Source organism: Alligator sinensis, unplaced genomic scaffold, assembly GCF_000455745.1.
Source record: "Alligator sinensis unplaced genomic scaffold, ASM45574v1 scaffold678_1, whole genome shotgun sequence".
In the NCBI taxonomy this organism is placed as follows: Eukaryota; Metazoa; Chordata; order Crocodylia; family Alligatoridae; genus Alligator; species Alligator sinensis.
The window spans coordinates 2,055,997-2,075,758 of NW_005842006.1; the positions used below are offsets into that span (position 1 = coordinate 2,055,997).

The 19,762-nt window shown below is 45.6% G+C and overlaps 1 pseudogene; it reads right to left on the bottom strand.

Moving 5' to 3' along the window:
* Positions 1-17,311: 17,311 nt before the first annotated feature.
* LOC106722084 lies at positions 17,312-19,015 on the bottom strand (annotated as a pseudogene).
* Positions 19,016-19,762: the final 747 nt, after the last annotated feature.

Sequence of the window (19,762 nt, forward strand, 5' to 3'; positions counted from 1 at the left end):
AGTTCCCCAGCCTGTAGGTATGGTGCTGGTTGTTCCTCCCCAGGTGCATCACCTTGCACTTGTCTGTGTTGAACCCCATCCTGTTCTCCTCCGCCCATCCTTGTAACCTGTCAAGGTCCGACTGTAGCCTGTTGCTCCCTTCTATTGTGCCCACATCCCCCCACATCTTGGTATCATCAGCAAATTTGAACAGGGTGCTTTGCACCCCCTCATCCAAATCACTGATGAAGATGTTGAACAGGGCGGGCCCGAGGACCGAGCCCTGCGGGACCCCACTGCCCACGTCCTTCCAGGCCAAGAAGGACCCATCCACTACCACCCTCTGGGTGCAGCTCTCTAGCCAGTTGGCGACCCATTGGGCTGTGTGGGTGTCTACGCTACAGTCCCCCAGTTTCCTAATGAGAATCCTAATCTTGTGTCATGTGACCAGAATTGAAACATATAAAAGGCTTGCTTCAATTGTCTGTTGGGGGGCGGGGCATGCGGGACTGATAAAAGGAAGCTCTGTCTGTCCAGTGCTCTCCCCAGCAGCTGCTTGTATAATAAAGGTCTCTGACAACTTTTGACCAAACAATAGATTGAAGCCTGTTTCTTCCACAATTCTTGGTGCCGTGACTTGGATGGCAACGCCCGGCTGAGAGTACCGACCCCAGGAGCCAAATCAAGGCAAGAGACCTTTTGAAATCTCTAAAGGGGTTAATCGGTGGAGGACTGCCCGTGCGGAACGGGGAAACCAGTTCGAGCTTACGCCATCCGAACTTTTGAAATACGAACTTGTCAGACACTCTAAAGGGTTTGTATGAAACTGGTTTACAATTAAAAGAGCAAAAGGAAAAGTCTAGACTAGGAATATAGAAACCTGGAGAATAGTGTGAGTGTTTTCCATGGTGTCGCTGACCAAGGCTGGGACTAAAGAAATCTTCTTGAACCCCATGCCTCAGCACAGAAGTTCCCTTGTATGAAAGGAAAGAATATGAGCCGCTGACCAGGTCTGAGACTAAGGTTGGGTCTAGTCGCCCCAAGGCTGTCTAGAAAGGCAGACTTGAAAGCAAGGGGGCCCAACTGGAACCTCATGACCCAGCAGACAGGTTTATCCTTTCCCATCCACGGAAACTGTCCAGGTAACCAGTGGTTGATGTGACCAAATAACTGTTAGGACACCACTTCGTGCACTGCCCTCAGTTCAAACTTGGCACATCAAGTCCCTTACCCTCTTCCCTGTGTGAATGCCCTGTGTGAATTGAGGGATGGGGGGCTCTGGGTCAAAGGATGTCCCAACCCCGCCAAAAGGAACCCCAGCAGGTTTTATGTATGCGCATTATGGTCAAAAGTCATGTAAGTTTTTAAATAAGTGGAATTGGTATACTAGGGATAACCCTCCAAAACAATTTCCTTCAGAAGGAATTTTTGATCTTGATAAACTGATCCACCTCCGAAAAATTCTAGAGTAACAAGGTAGCAAGACCCCTCAAACTCAATGGGATGTCTATTTTGACTGGTATGAAGAAGGTAGTAAGAGGCAACAAGAATCCCGGGTAAGGAGCCTTAAGGACTCCCAAGAAAAACTAAAAGCAGAAATTAAGCAATTGAAAAATGGATATAGCCCTGGCCAGGCTAATCTTCCCTCAGCATCTCCTACCCCTTTATATTCCCAACTAACTCATGAGACCGAGACCAAGAATGAGTCTGTAGAAGGTATTCTAGAAAGTGCTTCTTGTTTGGCCCAACCACCACCTTACCCCGAACACCTTCCACCTGAATTGGAAATTCTATCTTGTAGTCTGGAGGGCACTTCTGCAGGATCATATTCCCCTGTGGGTTTAAATAACAGTTGCCCTAAAAAGGGCCCTATTATTCAAGTACCGTTCCGCTAATTACCAAGGCTTGGTAACGGTACATGCCCCTTGAACACCTGGAGATTTAAGAAATCTAGTTAAAGAATTTCCTAACATCAGAGAAAAGCCCCAGAAGTTTAAAGACAAGCTCCAAACCATTATTAACTGTTACAACCCTACATGGTCTGATATGAACCAACTTTTGCGTGCCGTACTTCCTTCTGAAGTCCAACAACGCCTAACAGATGAGGCAGAATGGCCACAGCGAGACCCTGGTCATGGGACAGATCTCGCAACTGCCCAACGCCATTTACTAGAAGCCATATCTGTCGTATGTCCTAAGAAAACTGACTGGGCTAAAATTAATAATTGATTAATTAGAGTCTCCAGCAGGCTATTTAGACCAACTCAAAGAAGTTTTTGAAAGACATTAAGAAATAAATGAAGCTACCCAAAACACTCAGGAAGCAATTGCAGCCGCATTTGTCCAAGGCCTACATCCTAAATTAGGAGACCAACTGCATAACACCTGTGTGGGCTGGCAAACAAAACCATTAAATGAACTAGTTTCGATTGCCAACCATTGTTTAGCGTTTCAGGAAAGAAAGAAAGAAAATAATGAAGCCCAATTAATGGTTTTGCAACTTCAAACTTATCACCCCAGAGGACGAGGACGGGGAAAAGGGCATTCACGAGGCCGAAGAAGGGGATGCGGGTGCTGGCAAACGAATGTTTCCTCCATTGACCATTCTTCCTGTTTTTACTGTGGTCAAACCGGTCATTGGAAAGGAGAATGTCCCAACAAACCACATACCTCTACCCCTTCAACAGGAAACTGCAGATCAACAACATCAGCAATTCTCCCTGCCTCTTCCCCAAAATTCTTTATCTCAATATTAGGACCGCCTGAGGGATAGTAACTTCATCCTTTCACCACTCTTACCCATTGATCAGTCTGGACCCTTTGTAGAATGTACCATAGCAGGGAAAAGGGTAACTTGCCTTTTTGACACAGGGGCAAGTCGTTCCGCTTTGCGTCTTTTTGACTTCACGATCCACCTCTTTCCGATGCTGTTGTTAATGCTGTCGGCATTTCTAATCAAATAATTTCTCATCCTGTAACTCAACACTTGTCCGTTACTCTTGGTCCTATCTCTGACCACCATGCCTTCCTTTTAAGTCCTTTTACCCCTGTTAATCTTTTAGGTCGTGACCTACTTTGTAAACTTGGTTGTACTATTTATTGTACAGCGGATGGAGTTTTCCTTGAAGTACCAGCAGAAAACGAATGCGCAGTTCTTGCTGTTATGATTGAACCAGCAATCCCACCTATTTCTACAACAAACCCTGATTTCAAAGAAAAAATCCTTAAACAGGTACCCCCTGGCCTATGGTCACAGCATGCTAATGAAGTTGGGCAGATGTACACCGTTGAACCTGTTAAAATTCATCTAGATCCCCGAAAGCAGCTCCCATGCTTTTCCCAGTATCCTCCCAGCAAGGAGGTTGAGCAAGGAATCGCGCCAGTCATTTCTTCCCTCCTTCAACAAGGTATCTTGATCCCCACTTCTAGTCCTTGTAATACTCCAATTAAACCAGGCAAAACTACTTATCACTTTGTGCAAGACCTGCGAACCGTTAATTCTGTTGTTTTACCTATTTTTCCTGTAGTACCTAACCCAGCTACCATTCTTTCTTGCATCCCACCAGAAGCTTGTTTCTTTACTGTTGTAGATTTGTGTTCTGCTTTTTTTTCAATTCCTATTCATCCAGGTAGTCAGTTTTTGTTTGCATTTACTTATAAAGGCTTACAATATACTTGGACTCCCACAAGGGTATACAGAGTCCCCTTCTATCTTTTCACACATTTTGAAGAAAGATTTAGATGATATTCAGTTCAAAAACTGTTCTGTCCTTATCCAGTATGTCGATGATCATTTGCTTGCCTCACCTTCCTTTGAAGTCTGTAAAATTGATTCTCTGCACCTTTTGACCTGTCTTGCTCTAAAAGGCCATAAAACTTCTAAAGAAAAACTTCAGCTCTGCTTACCAAGGGTTCATTATTTAGGCCATGATATTTCCACCGGAGAACGTCACCTTTCAACTGCACGAGTTAAAACAACTCTAAACATCACTCAGCCCACTGTCTCTCAAATGCGCACCTTCTTAGGCATGGCCGGATATTGCCACCAATGGATTTTGGGCTATGCCTCAATTGTAAAGCCCTTGCAAAATTTTACCTTAAAGGGTGCCCCTGAACCTTTGCAGTGGTCTCCAGAAGCCAAAAATGCCTTTTCTGTCATTAAAACTGCCCTTTCACAGGCACCTGCACTGGGACTTCCTGATTATTCAAAGACTTTTACACTATTTTGTCATGAAAAAGATGGTTTTGCTCTGGAGGTACTTATTCAATCCCATGGAGATAAATATTGTCCTATTGCCTACTATAGTACAGCCTTAGATCCTATAGCAACTGGGTTTCCACCATGCCTTTGAGCAGTTGCTGCTGCCGCCATTCTTGTAGAATCATCTGCAAATATTGTTTTAGCTTTGCCCTTAACTGTTGCTGTACCCCACTCAGTGGCTGCACTTCTTTTAAAAACCAAAACCCAACACCTTTCAAATGCCCGTTTAACTAAATAGGAAATTCTGCTACTTTCTGCGGCCCACATTACTTTAGTTCGGTGCCCTGTACTTAATTCTGCTTCCTTGTTACCTGCACCTTCGGATGGCAAGCCTCATGACTACCTCAACTACCTCGCTGTTACCACTCATTTAACTTTACCTCAAGTTGATCTTAAGGACATTCCCATGCCAAATGCTGACCTAGTCTTGTATGTTGATGGGTCCTGCCCAAGAAATTCCAAAGGCTCTCTTGTTGCAGGGTACGCTGTATGTTCCCAGCACGAGGTACTCGAAAGTAATTTTTTACCTTCTGTCTATTCTGCCCAAATTGCTGAACTTGTTGCCCTCACTCATGCCTGTATCCTTGCTCAAGGTAAAACTGTTAATATATATACAGATTCGCGTTATGCCTTTGGTGTTGTCCATGATTATGGACAATTATAGAAACAACGTGGGTTTCTCACCTCAAATGGCACACCCGTTTGTAATAGTTCTTATGTAGCCGCTTTATTAGATGCCCTTCAATTACCTGTTGCTGTTGCTATTATTAAATGTGTTGCTCATCAATCTTCCCAGGATGAAGTTACGCGTGAAAATACTCTGGCTGAGTCAGCAGACAGAGCTGCAGCCTTTTCACCCCCTCAGGCTGAGCAATTGTTCTTTTCCCATACCTATGAGCAGTCTCCTATTGCAACTCTTCATGATGTTGCACTTTTTCAGAATCTGCGGCTTGATCTTGGAGAAGACACCTGGAGACTGCATGGGTGCATATTACACCCTGATCACCTTTGGCGCTCCCTGAACAGCCGCCTGGTTGTGCCCAAGGTCTTACCCCCCTACCTTGCTTGCATGTACCACAGAGTGGCCCATGTGAGCAAAGGGGGGATGATTGCAGCTATTCAACCTGATTGGTATGCTCCAAATTTTCCTTCCATAGCTCAGCACTACTGCCAGGCTTGTCCTGTGTGTCAAGCTCATAATGTAGGCAAACCTGTTAAAACTAAGAAAGCTGCACATCCCCCAGCTTGCATACCATTTGTAAATATTCAGATTGACTTTATACAAATGCTGAAATGTTGTAAATATCAATATGTACTTGTTATAGTTTGTATGTTTTCAAGTTGGATTGAAGCCTGTCCTGTGACAAGAGCCGATACTAAAGCTGTCACTAAAATCCTTTTAAAGGACCTTATCCCACAATTTGGAATCCCACTTACCATCAATAGTGACAGGGGACCTCACTTTACTGGGCAAATTAAGCGAGAAATATGTAAAGCCCTGCAAATTCAACAGACCTTTCACTGCCTTTATCACCCAGTCAGCAGGTGCTGTAGAGAGACAAAACGGGATACTGAAAAATAAACTAGCAAAAATCTGTGCTGAGACTAGTTTAAAATGGCCAGACGCTCTACCATTAGCATTAATGAGCATGAGATCCACCCCTAATCGGAAGACTGGACTCAGCCCACATGAAGTCCTGATGGGGAGACCTACACAACTTCCATCCTCCCCACCCTTACCACCTTCTCAGATTAACATCCATTTAGCTGATGATCTTGTATTACAATATTGTCAAGCATTAATGAAATGTGTTAAGGCCTTTCGTTTACAGGTCCAAGAAGCTTTACCCAGAGAGCCTGAAGAAGCCTGCCATTCCTTACAGCCAGGAAATTGGGTTCATGTAAAAATCCACCAAAGAAAATCAGCTTTAGAACCTCACTGGAAAGGTCCGGTCCAAGTTCTTCTCACCACTAACACTGCAGTAAAAAGTGTCAGGGACTATCTACTTAGATCCACGCATCGCACTGCAAAAAGACTGTTTTTCCTGACAAAACCAAGAATTAAAGATTAAGACTCCAAGAAAAGAGCCCATTAATAACCAAACATGGAGTCCCTCCTATTGACTATTTGTATTGGACTTTTAAACTTGGCCTATGGGAATGTGTTTTTGTCTTTAATTAACCAAATTAGGATAGACTTAAATGTCTCTCATTGTTGGACATGTAGTCATGTCCCTATCCATTCTACCGGAGGGATACCCATGATACCAGTACCTTTGAATGCGACCCAAATGTCAGCTCCTTATTATTCACCCTTTCATGGGAACGAAACTTGGCAAAATACAAATTGTAACCGAGCTGACTATGTACGACTAGCGTATACCACTCCTGGAAAGTTTTGTTGGACCTGTAATGGATCTCGTGTTGCAGTAGGAGTCAGTAAGTGTGAAGTAGAATTTAAGGTAAATGGTGCTTGGCTCTCTAACGGTTCCTGGATACCCAGTTATTCTCCCATTTTGGCTGGATGTTTAGGTTATTATTCAGTATGGATGTTAAAACCAGTTTGTAACTTTGTGGTTACTACACTAGCTGGTCACTATTTTGTATGTGGAGATAAGGCCTATAAAAATCTTCCTTCCAGTTGGGGAAGAACATGCCATGTCTCTGCAGCATATCCTGCCTTTACTATTAGATCTCACTTACCTAAAGGAAGAATTCACAATGTTCGCGAAATCACAGAAAATCAAAGGTTTGGGGGTATAATATTCCTGAACTATGGCGCAGGCTTAGCTATGTCTGAAATAAAGAAAGTTGCAGCATCCCTAGAGAAGATAGCTAATGCTACTGCCATTGGTTTTGATGAAATAAGTAAAGAAATGAAAGAAATGAGACAAATGACTCTACAAAACAGACTCGCCTTAGATTATATATTAGCTAGCAAAGGAGGTGTGTGTGCTTTAATAAAATCAGAATGCTGCATTCTGGGGGGGGGCAGGGGCACACGCAGGACTGATAAGAGGAAGCTCTGTCTGTCCGGTGCTCTCCCCAGCAGCTGCTTGTATAATAAAGGTCTCTGAAAACTTCATGACCAAACAATAGAGTGAAGCCTGTTTCTTCCACAGCTCTACCAACCAGAATTACAGAATCTCGAGCCCAGGACTCATCTGGAGCTCAAAAGGTAAGTCTGTTACATACTGAACCTTAGAAAGGAAATATTCTTCTCTCCCTGCTGTGATTCTCTTCTATTCTGTGATTAAGATTGAAGCAAGTTTCATATTTTCTCAATTCCAAAATTAGGTTTTTTCCCCCCTTTTTTAACATGGGGAGAAAGACCTCATCTTGGAATTGAGAATTAGGTGGAGGGGGCAGGCAGCTGTTGTGGCTCTGGCCCAAGCTCAAGCAGGTGGCTGTCCCCTGCCTTTCCTCCCTGTTGTTTATGCGCCTCCTCACCTACTCCCACACACATCCTTTTGTCCCCTGCCCCCCCACCTCTTCCCCCATCCAGCCCTTAGCAGCCTTTTCCCCCCCACACCAGGCCCCCCCCGACCCTCCCAGTCACTTACCCTTGCTCTGGTTCCAGCCCCACTCTAGCCTGGGGCATGGAGTGAGCATGTTCTGGCCTCAGCCTGTTCCAGTAGCAGCTATGGCCCCAGCTTTGGGGTCTAGCTGGAGTTGCTGCTGCTGCTGCTACTACTGGTCTGTGTTGAGGCTGCTCCATGTACCAGGCTAGGGCAGGGCTGGAGCTTGCTGTAGCCAGAGCAAAAGTGTCAGGGAGAGTGGGCAGATGGGGGGGAGCGGGAGGCTGTGGAGCATAGGGGAGGGGAAGTGGTATTGGATCAAGCATCAGGAGGCAAGGTGTTGGGGAGCCAGAGTTAGGGGTCAAATGACTTGACCACCACCCACTGCCTCCTCCCTCTTATTTCATGCCCTCCCAGTACCACCTGCCCCCCAGCCACTGCTTTCCCCACTGCAGCTGTAGTGGGGACTTGAAGACAACCCTTCAATAATTAGATTCTAGACTTGGAAATAATAACAAATGTATAACTTTTCTATGTCTAGAATCTAATTATTGGGCCTGTCAGAGTAATCTTGAATTCGGGTAAATACATTAGTTAAATGAGGACTTTTTATTTAACAGTCCTAAGGCACTCAAGTGCTCAGTTGGTTAGAAGGGGTTTTGAATTTTCCCTCGCTGAATCAGGGCATGGAGAGAGAAAATTGCATGTAGCCTGGAAACACCCAAGGGTGTGCCCGTTCTCAATTGGAAGGGATAGATAAGGAAGGTGACAGTGCTGTGAGAGGGACACCGGTGATTTAAGCTCAGGTCTCTCTTTCCTCTATAGAGTCAACTCCATACCAATGCTCTTTATTATTTACAGTTTATTGAATTATAGTATACACATTATTCTTATCCTATATATATAGATAGATAGATAGATAGATAGGTAAGTATCTTAATAGGTATCAAAAGAAAATTTCCCGTAAGTATCTCCAACAATATCATTCAACAACACCAAAGGTATACAGATAAATATTTACAATACGGTAAGCCAGGAACCACCTCCTGGGACTCCTTGTCCCAATGAGCAACCCACCTCAGAGATGGCCTTCTCAACCCTGTGCCCTATAGAGGCCTGATGCAATTGGTGAGTCCTCAGGATGCCTGTGCGAGGAGGAGGGGTGGATACCTAAATGGGTGAACCAGGTAAGTTGGGGTCAACACGTAGTTTACAGGGAACCCAGACAAGCAGAGTACAACCAGGTAGAAAAGGAAAAGGGGTGGGGGTGCAGGGGATAGTGTGAACAGGCAGCACACCAATGAGAAACCAATTATACAAAACTAAACCAATCCCATCACATATTATATGACATATCCATAATTATGATAACAATCTTACAAAATATAAGGCACAGTTTTACATGATGTAAGGTGCATCTACCCCTGGATCTCAGCTAGCAAGGGGTGCTTCCCCTCCTATGGGTCTAGCTGGGAGGGAACCTTTCACTCGGGGCGTCCCTCCAGCAGGGAGGAGGGCACTTATTTCAGCAACGCCTCCCCTGCGGGACCTGACTCCTCCAGCAACTTACAGTTCTCTTCGAGGAGCTGTCAACCGGGCCTCGGGGTCCTCTGCTCAATCAGAGGCCCCTCCCAGCACCATCTGCTTCACAGTGAGACCTCCCCTCTGGGTCCTGTGCCCCGCTTTGGGCACAAAGGGTTCTTCCAGTTCTTGGGGGGGATCTAGCTACTGCTGGCTGGGTTTACCTAGCCTTATACCTGGGCCTCCCCTTTCCTGAGCCCTGCTCTAGGCTCTGGGGCTCTTTTAGTTTTTTTGGGCTGGACCACACTGCAGGGCACCGGCTATCCGGCTTACACGAGGGCTATCCTGAGCAGCCTTGGGCTGCTCCCAGGGCTGGCTCTCCATGTCCCGGTCTGCACACCATGTGGGGCCCAAGCAGCCATGAGATGCTCCCAGGGCTGGCTCTCCATGTCCTGGTCTGCACACCGTGTGGGGCCCGAGTAGCCTTAAGCTGCTCTTAGGACTGGCTCTCTGTGCTGGTCTGCACACCACTCCGTCCAGCCCCCTGCTGGGGATGCAGGCTTGACCTGCCTCGACGCGGCTCCCAGAGCCTGAACCCCATGCAGCGATCTGCACACCACTAGGCAAAAGAGAGATCTTGGTGGAGGCTCTTCCCTTTCCAATGTTGCTTGCCATGCGGTCCTCTGTGGCTCATGCCACTCCTTTTATACCCTTGGGGGGCTCCACTCCCTGAAGCCCAGTGGACCTGCAGCATGCAGGTCCGAACTCAGTCCGGGGGCTTCTCGCCTCCTCCCTGCAGGAAAGGGGAGGCACTGGGTCTTCCCCACTTTTCCCCCGACTGGTGGATAGGCTCCACCTACTCAGCATTGAGAATTTTCGAGCCCGGGATGCACCGAGGCTTGAGCAGGTAAGTATGCCACATGCACATAAAACGCTTATCGAGGTCCCGCTGAAGTCTCCCAGTTACTACAATGGGAACTCGGTTGAGTCCCTAAAATTGTAAAAACCCACATTTGGGGGAACCCTGTTTTCCATCTGTACAGATGCTGATGCACTTGCAACAAAAACAGCCGAATTTGTGAGGTAACACAAAGGAACAGAGGCAGGAGATTCCTGTGCTAGAGAGTGGCATGCTGCCTGTGAAGTCACAAAATCAAGACATGGTTGTAGACTGATACAGAGGATGATGTACAATGCTTATAACATCATTAGGATGTGTATCCTCCTGTCAGCTCCTCTGACTATGAATCATTGCTTTAAGAATAGTCTGAGCTACAGGATGTTGGCTAAAGCCTAATCTAATCCATCTCTGACCCAGCAAAGTCCATGAGTGCCTTTACAGAGAGAATTCGTTTTCAGAACAAACAGAGAGTAGTTAAGATCTAGCTCATGTAAAGCTCCTGAGGACTTAAAGCAGATTGGAAAGGTTGAGGACTTGTGTCATGCATTCTCTCTGAGTGATTTAAGATTTCATAGACATCAGGGCTGGAAGGGCCCTCGGAAGATCATCGAGTCCAGCCCCCCGCCCAAAGGGCAGGAAGTCAGCTGGGGTCATAGGATCCCAGCAAGATAAGCATCCAGTTTCATCTTGAAGGTGTTCAATGAAGGCGCTTGAACCACCTCCGGTGGCAGGCTGTTCCAGACCTTGGGGGCTCGGACAGTAAAGAAATTCTTCCTTATGTCCAGCCTGAAAAGATCTTGAAGTAGTTTGTGACCATTCGACCTCGTCATCCCTTGGGGCGCTCTGGTGAACAAACGTTCCCCCAGATGCTGGTGGTCACCCCTGATAAACTTGTAGGTGGCCATCAGATCACCCCTGAGCCTGCGCTTTTTCAGGCTAAAGAGCCCCAGGGCTCTCAGCCTGTCATCGTAGGGTCTGCTTCCCTGACCTCTGATCATGCGCGTGGCTCTTCTCTGGACTCTCTCAAGCTTCTCCACATCCTTTTTGAATTGTGGAGCCCAAAACTGGACACAGTTCTCCAGCTGCGGCCTCACTAAGGCCGAGTACAAGGGGAGGATGACATCCCGGGATTTGCTTGAGAAGCATCTATGGATGCAAGCCAGCGTTTTGGTCGCTTTACTAGCCGCCGCATCGCATTGCAGGCTCATGTTCAACTTGTGGTCAATGATGACCCCCAAGTCTCTTTCTTCCACAGTGCTAGCCAACATAGCACTGCTGAGCCTATAAGGATGCTGCGGGTTTTTTTCCCCAAGGTGGAGAACCTTGCATTTATCGGCGTTGAACACCATCAGATTCTCGTCCGCCCACTTGCTGAGCCTGTCCAGGTCAGCCTGGATAACCTGCCTGTCTTCTGGTGTGGATGCTTTGCCCCAAAGTTTGGTGTCATCGGCGAACTTGGCCAGTCCGCTTCTGACTCCAGTGTCCATATCATTAATGAAGATGTTGAACAGTAATCTCTTCTCCCTTGTCCAGGTGATAGGTCACCTGGTCATAGAAGGAAATGAGATTGGTCAAGCAAGACCTACCCGCAACAAACCCGTGCTATGCTCTTCTCAAATGCAAGAGAAGCCAATACACAACTATAGCTAAACTAGCCCCCTATTCAAAGAATTCACATAGTCATTTGCTCTTTTCCTCTGTCACTTACAAAATGGAATTAGTGACCAAAGTTCTTCTAACTTTTGTCAGTTGAAACTAAATCTGCTTCCTAAATTTCAGTAGCTGATAGAAATGTAATTAATGAAAATATAAAAAAAGAAATATTAAATTTATGGAGAATATGTCTGATCTAGTTAGGGACTGAAATGCTTAATAGATTATGCTAGATATTTAGAACATCCCAGCTGAATCAGTAATGTGTTGGCTTGTTAAACACCTAATAAAACTTTACTGCTGGTTTAGTTTGGGCAAGTGTTCTGGGTTCTTCATCTGATTAATTTATACTTGCTATAAATGGCACACCAGTTGCTTTCCCTAATGAGAAGACTGTTATAGGGCAGATGTTTTGTCAACATTTGGAACTTCCAAAATCAAGTTAGGACATGAAATCAATAAATAGCTGTCTTTTAACGAGATATTGATATTTTGGAAAATGTAATTTACTACTCTGTAGTTGACCCAGAGGGCTGACATTAGGAGAACTTCAAGTAGCCCTGCATAAAAGTCATCACAAGATGCTGGGATAACATCAGAGACCGCTGTAAAAAGCTGGCAGCCACGATGTGGCCAAGTTGCCAGTGGACTTCCCAGTAAGAGTTTGTTATGGCTCCAAAGCAAAGAAGCCACGTTAAGATGTGAGGAGGATGAGAAAGTTATAGGGTTTAAAAAATTCTCTTCAGTTAATCTTTAACAACACTCACTATATTGAAGCACAGCTGCTTTTATATGGCAGATGAGTCTGAGCATCATCTAAGGACACCTCTTTCACAGGCCAATGGGAATCTGACTCAGGTATCACAATGCCAAGGTAGAAATTGTCAGTGTGAACTGGTCTGCACCTCCAAGAAAGCCAGGCTGAAACACTCCTGGATAGAATAAAACTGCTGATGTTTCCTAAGAGATCCAAAAGGTTAATGCATGGGGGTCGAAGAAAGTAGGTTTAATAAAAGGGATGGTGACTGCTTGTGCTTGGGTGCCTAGGCATTCGCAGCAACAGAGGTTTATCATTGCATAAAATGTCATTGCAATGACAGCTATATGATCCCAAGTTCAACCCTTCAGTGTGGTTTAGCCCTCTATTTCCTTCCCTTCCATCTAAGACAATGGAATTACTTCTATGAGGCAGGGTTCACAGGATCTGGGACCGTCTTCCGGAGAAGTGTTTTCATTTTACTGAAAATTCAATCTACTTTGTGTATTCATAGACAGACAGGCAGACAAAAATGACACACACACAATTATAAAGACTATAATTAAGACTGAGTTTTAGTTTAACACTGGCAGTCTCAGTCACCACTCAACATGCCTGACACCATCTACTAGTGACACCATAAGTAATAAGAATATCTCAGAAAGTTCTATTTGATCACTGTCTGATTGGTCTTGAGATTTAGCTGAGCATCTAAAAGTTCATGTGCTCAGTTGGATTTGGGCTTTTACTAGATTTCCACTCCTTTCTACCTCAATGAAGTCAACATGATTTTGACTATTTCAAGTCATGCTCAAATATCTTGAGTTTGAAAGTTTAGTTCAGATGACATTTATTAGGTCCTGTTTCGTGTAAAGCAGAAAATGAAGCAGCACAGTGAGGAAAAGGGAGGCAAGAGGGAAAATACATCTCTAATGAAAAACTGGACCCAGAATTGCATATAACATTAACTACTTGTAGCAGCCAAACTTCTGTGCAGGGGTTTCCCCTTCTATAAAAATGTGCCCCCTTGTTTTAATTCCAATAAAAAGGGGGCTTCAGCACAGTCAGTGTTCCTCAGGATAGCTACCTGTCTTTATTTGTTTGTAGATGTCCAAAAGCAGCACTCAAGTGAATAGTATGGGACAGTATGGGACAGAGGCACTCACAGTTTTGGCCTTGTGGGCCAGATGAATGGCATGGGGCCAGGATCAGGTTCTGGGAGCCCTATACCACCCTTGCCATTCATCTTTCAGCTAACTTGCTATCTCACTCCCTCACAAGAGGAATTATTAGGCAACCAGGCCCTGTTCTCCCTCACATTGCTGCTTAAAGGGCAATACTTTCCCATACCCCATTGAACAGAGAAGTAAAAGCAACACGAACCTAACACAAGGTGAGATGGGTAACAAAAGGAATAGCAAAGAATTTTTAACATGCACCACACTTTATCCTTTCTGAAATCTAATTTCTTTGGGCTTTTTTGCCTCCATCCATAAAACCATTTTCTCAGGCATCTGGCCTCTCAGCATAGCAAGTTTCTTCACTGCCTGTCACTACCCAATTACAAAAATTAGGGTTTTTTTGTTTGTTTTTTTAGCAGCAATCCTATCAAACCTCACAAACTGAATAGTAAGAAACTTATAATAAAATAAGCATAAATGAACACAGCCTTCCTAGAACTGAAAGGAATTTAGTTAACTTGACTAGTCGTTTTACTAAAACAAGCATTTTGCCCTAACTACAGCATTTCATGGAGTGAACTTCCCAGTGGTTCCTTGGGTCTGGCTTGTGATAGCATGGTGAAATGAATTTTTTGTCTGCAAAGGGTTTTCATGAAGTCAGACCTATGCATTAGAAATCAGACTTCACTTGAGTTACACATTTAGGGTGCAGACGGAAGTGCAGCTCCCAGCTGTAACTCAGAATGATTTTTGCAAAGTGATCTGAGTTAGACGGTTACCCCGGATCAACCAGAAGTTCACTGCTGCTTCCAGGGGGAGGGGAATCCTGCTGGGGCTGGGAGCCTGCAGCCAGGTTCCTAAAGCAACATGCAGGGTCTTTGCCAATGCTCACTGTTTTCAGAATGGGAAGGGGGAAAGGCAGCATAGGGAGCTCATTCCCCAGCTGGTGCTGAAGGGTGGGGTGAGTGAATTAGAGTCCTGCACCTTGGAAAGGCTGCAATACACCCACTCCACCCTCCAGTGAGGGCTGAAAAACCCCAGACTGAACTCCCTCCACTCCCTGTCCCCCATCCCATTCTGAAAACGGAGACAGGCTGGGAGCTCCAGACAAAAGTTACAAAAGACATTTTGTATCCTCTTTATCTGACGCCTGCAATAAAGGCATCAGATTTTCACCTGACTAGCCATTTTTTAAGCCGTTTGCAGCTGTGCACTTGTGTTTGGTCACATCTATGAACTGCTTTTTGGAGCCAGATCAGGCAAAAATTGTCACTTCTGTCTGCATCTTTTATTACTCATTTAAAATTTCATTAATGGGAAGACATCAAAAATGGAAGAGTGGCAGCCTCAATATGGCAAATATTTATGCAACAGGTATAACCCAGAAGCACTGTAAGGCCAGAAGAAATGACATGCACCTCTCTCCCTTTTTAGATTCATAGATGTTAGGGTCGGAAGGGACCTCAATAGATCATCGAGTCTGACCCCCTAATAATAATTAGTCCGACCCCCTAATAATAATTTTCTTCTTTAATTTTTCACAGTGGATCCTGCGACCCATTCAGAAAACCTAAAATGCTTCTTTATGAGGCAGTCCCCTTTTTATTATTCACTTGTAACACAGCAGTACTTTCTGCACCTGTGGCAGGCTCACTGCTTTTGCCTGGCAAACCCGGCTTGGAGAAGGACACTTCAGATTGGTACAAATGTTCCACCAATCACGTAACAGCTGGGAGGGGCTTGCCCTGCCCCTGCTCAGAGTGGGGTGGGGGCAAGGAGCCCCTGGACCTAACTGAATACTGTGCTTTGCAGGTGTGGCAGACTTCAGGGGTGGGGCCTCCAGTGTGGATTAAATCCCAGCATGCTCATGGAGAGAGACATTGGAGAGGGAAGAGCCTCCATGGGATCCCTTCTTTGCCCCAGCAGTGCACAGGCCAGCGCGCAGGGCTCAGGCTCTGGGAGCCGTGTCGAGGCATCTTGAGCCTGCATCCTCAGCAGAGGGCTGGACAGAGTGGTGTGCAGACCAGCACATGGAAAACCAGGCCTGGGAACAGTTTAAGGCTGCTCAGGTTAGCCCCAGCGTAAGCCAGATAACCGGAGCCCCGCAGTGTGGCCCAGCCAAGAACTGAAAGAGCCCCAGTCTATAGCAGGGCCTGGGAAAGGGGAGGCCTAGGCATAAGGCTAAGTAAACCTAGCCAGCAGTGGCTGGATTCCTCCCCCCATGAGAGCTGGAAGAACCCTTGGTGCCCAAAGCAGGGCACAGGGCCAGGAGGGGAGGTCTCAGAGTGAGACAACACTGGAGGGGCCTCTGATTGAGTGAAAGGCTCCGAGGCCCAGTCGATGGCTCCTCAAAGAAAACTGCAAGTCGCTGGTGGAGTCGGGTCCTGCAGGGGAGGCATTTCGCAACTCCCCTCCCCCACCCCAAGAGGGAATCCCAGGGTAAAAGTTTCCCTCCCAGCTAGACCTATAGAAAGGGAAGCTCCCCTTGCTAGCTGGGATCGAGGAGTAAACACACCTTGTATCATGTAAAATTGCCCCTCATATTTTGTATATTTATTATCATAATTACGGATATGCTGTACAAAATGTTATGAAATTGGGTTAGTTTGCTAGCCTATTTGTTGTTGTGCTGTGGTTTGGTGGCCCCACCAGGAAAACTTTGAGTCTCCATTAATTAGGAAAGCAACTGGGGACACAACAACTGATTTTTGTGGGACAACAAATGTGAAAAGAGGGACGGGAGTGTGGGTGAAAGTTAATAACAAGTGCTCTAAGGGGAGACACCAAGCAGAGCACACTGGCCAGCAGCCCCTGGCCCTGAAACAAATCCAAGGAGCCAGTGGACACCCCACAGTGAAATTCTGCTTGGAAACACAAGTGGATGACAGACTGACAGATGGCCCCATTCACCAGGGGTCCGCTCAGCCAAAGCATCCTTCTTTCCCAGCTTAGCTAAAGCTAACAGGAGGTTGACCAGGAGGTCCGGAGACTTCATGGGGTAGGGTTGCCAACTCTGAATCTATTCTGGGAGGTTTCATCACATGATGTAATGACATTAATGACTGCTCTACTGCATTGTACTCAGGAAGCAAATGTACATTACAATTACATTTAAAAAAAAACCTACTGGACTACTGTATAAATTGGATCCAACATTTAATATTTATTTTAATGAATGCCCTATCTATCATTTCTCTCCCAAGGTGACTCTCAGCAGTCTCCTGGAGATTATATCCAATTCCTGGAGACTCCAGAGCAATCCTGGAGAGTTGGCAACCCTATGGTGGGGCCATGGCCAGGGAGTACATACAGGCAGTCCTCGCACTTAAAGTGGGTTACGTTCCTCAAAAAGGCTCTGTAAGTCGAAATGAGGTAAGTCGAATCTGATTCTCCTATAGAAACAATGTTACAACAGGGAGTTACATTCCTGACCGAGGGCCTGATGCCCAACTTTTTATAGAAATGACCATAAACACCACGTTTAAATCAACCATTTAATTTTACTTAAAATCAGAAGGTGAAGGAACACCTTCCCCAGGATCATGGAATGGGATTCTTTGGGGGGGGAGACTTAGGGCCACTCGATGGCTTTTTGAGAAATTGATCCAGGAACGTTGGTTTTGCTGCCCTCTTTTTCTCATTGTAAGTTTCCCTGTAGCACACACAGGATTTAGAGATCAGGTTGTTGGTCTCTGAGCTGCGTTCGAGGTTGGGATTCATTTTTTCAAAAACTGCTATTACAGCTTCCAAATGCTTGAAGGCCTCACTTACCTGCTTTGCTGTCATGGTACCTTGAGCAGGACCGTCTTGAATCTGGGCCTGATTTTCTGCCTTCCTTGTCTCCTCAAGACAGACAAGTTCTTCATTGGTCAGTTCCTGGGAACGAGAGGCCAGCAGCTCCTCAACATCTTCTGTTTCAACTTCTAGCTGTAGCTGGCCAGCCCTCTTCACAACATCAGCAGTTACTTCATCCACTTGGTCTTCAAATCCTTGGAAATCAGAAACAAATTCTGGACAAAAGTTTTTTCCAGACACCATTGAGGTTGGATTCCTTAGACTCCTTCCAAGATTCTCCAATGTTCTTCACTGTATCCAGGATGTTGAAGCGCTTCCAGAATTCCTTGAGGGTTGGCCCACCTTCCTGGTCTGTGATACCGATGGCCCGGGCAAAGGTTCTTCTAAGGTAGTAAGCCTTAAAAAATTAAATGACCCCCTGGTACATCAGCTGGAGGAATGATGTTGTGTTGAGGGGCAAGAAAACAACCTTGATGTTAGGGTCTAAATCTGCAAGGTGTGCAGGATGTCCAGGGGCATTGTCTAAAATAAACAGTGCCTTATGCGCAAGGTTGTTCTTCTCACAATAATTCTGAACAGCTGGCACAAAATAGTCAGTGAACCATTCCTCAAAAAGGGCCCCAGTCAACCAAGCTTTACGATTTGATTTCCAGATGACTGGAAGGTTGCCTTTAACATAACCCTTAAGTGCTTTGGGATTTTCAGAGTGGTATACAAGCTCGGGTTTGAGCTTGAAATCACCCTCAGCATTTGAACCGAGCAAAAGGGTAAGCCTATCTTTAGCTGCTTTAAAACCAGGCATAATTTTTTTCTTGTTGGGTGAAGCACATCCTGGAAGGCATTTTCTTCCAGAACAGCCCGGTCTCGTCAACATTGAAGACTTGCCTAGCACAATAACCTCCCTTTTCAATGATTTTAGCCAATTTTTTAGGAAAATCTTGAGCTGCAATCTCATCAGCACTAGCAGCTTCACCTTGCACCCTGATGTTATGCAAGGCATACCTGCCTTAAAACACTTGAACCAACCCTTAATTGCACTGAATTTTTCATCCTTGGATCCCTCACCACGTTGTTACTTCACAGCATCAAAGACTCAAAGCCTTGGCTTGGAGGCTAAACTCAGAAGGCACACAGCGCTGAGATTGATCCCGAATCCACAAAAATCAAAAGTCTTTCCATCTCAGCCACAAGTCTGGCACATTGCTTTACATTAGTGGATTATAATGAGACCACGCTTTTAATTTCACCACTTATTCTTTCCTTTTCTCTAATAATAGTTTGCACAGTAATATGAGCTAGGTCCAATTGCCTACCAATTTCAGTTTGGGACAAACCACTCTTGCTAAGCTTGATCACGTTAGCTTTCACCTCTAATGTGATGGCTTTTCTCTGTTTCTTATCAAAGCTGTCACCATTGCTAGAGCACCGCCTTTTTCTTTTATCAGCCATTTTTAAGGACTGAATATAAGAAACATCAGGAAGCAGAAACCCCTGCACTAAGAAACATCAGCTGAATATACAAGAATCCAAAGACTATAAGAATACAAGAAACTTATGCGCCAGAGCACATCAGGAAGCAGGAGCACACGAGGAGCAGACTGACTGGATGACGTACGGCGCTGGCATGCCGTAAGTGCAAGGATCCAGCACCATAAGTAATGACATAGGTGCAAGTGGCAGAGCGCCGCAAGTGCGGATCACCACAAGTCGGAGCGCTGTAAGTTGAGGACTGCCTGTATATGAAGAGGGTGCAGGGGGCAGCGGAGCCAGACCCTCAGCAGGAGGTTCTGGATGAGGTGTTAAAGGAGCTGCAACCTGGTATACTTAAGGTAGGTGTGCGCCAAGGTCTCCCTCTGCATTGGCTCCAGAAGTTGGTGTCAAAGCCAGGATCTCAACCAGGTCTCCCAAGTCCCAGTTGAATACCATAAGCTCATCCTGCGAGATCTCTGTGGCTGAACTCATACCCATTTTCCAGCAGAGGGGGCATTAGCTGCCTGCCTTTCTTTTTCTCTCTCTCTGGATTTTTTCCTTCTTTTCTCTTCAAAATAAAGTGCCTCATTTCATAGATCTAGATTTCTCATTATCTTCCTTATCCTTTTTTTGCTATTGATTTCCCAAATGCTCTTCTTACCCCTGACCTGCTACCAAGACAGAAATGTCTCTCTGAACATTCCTGAGTAACATTTCATGCTTGAA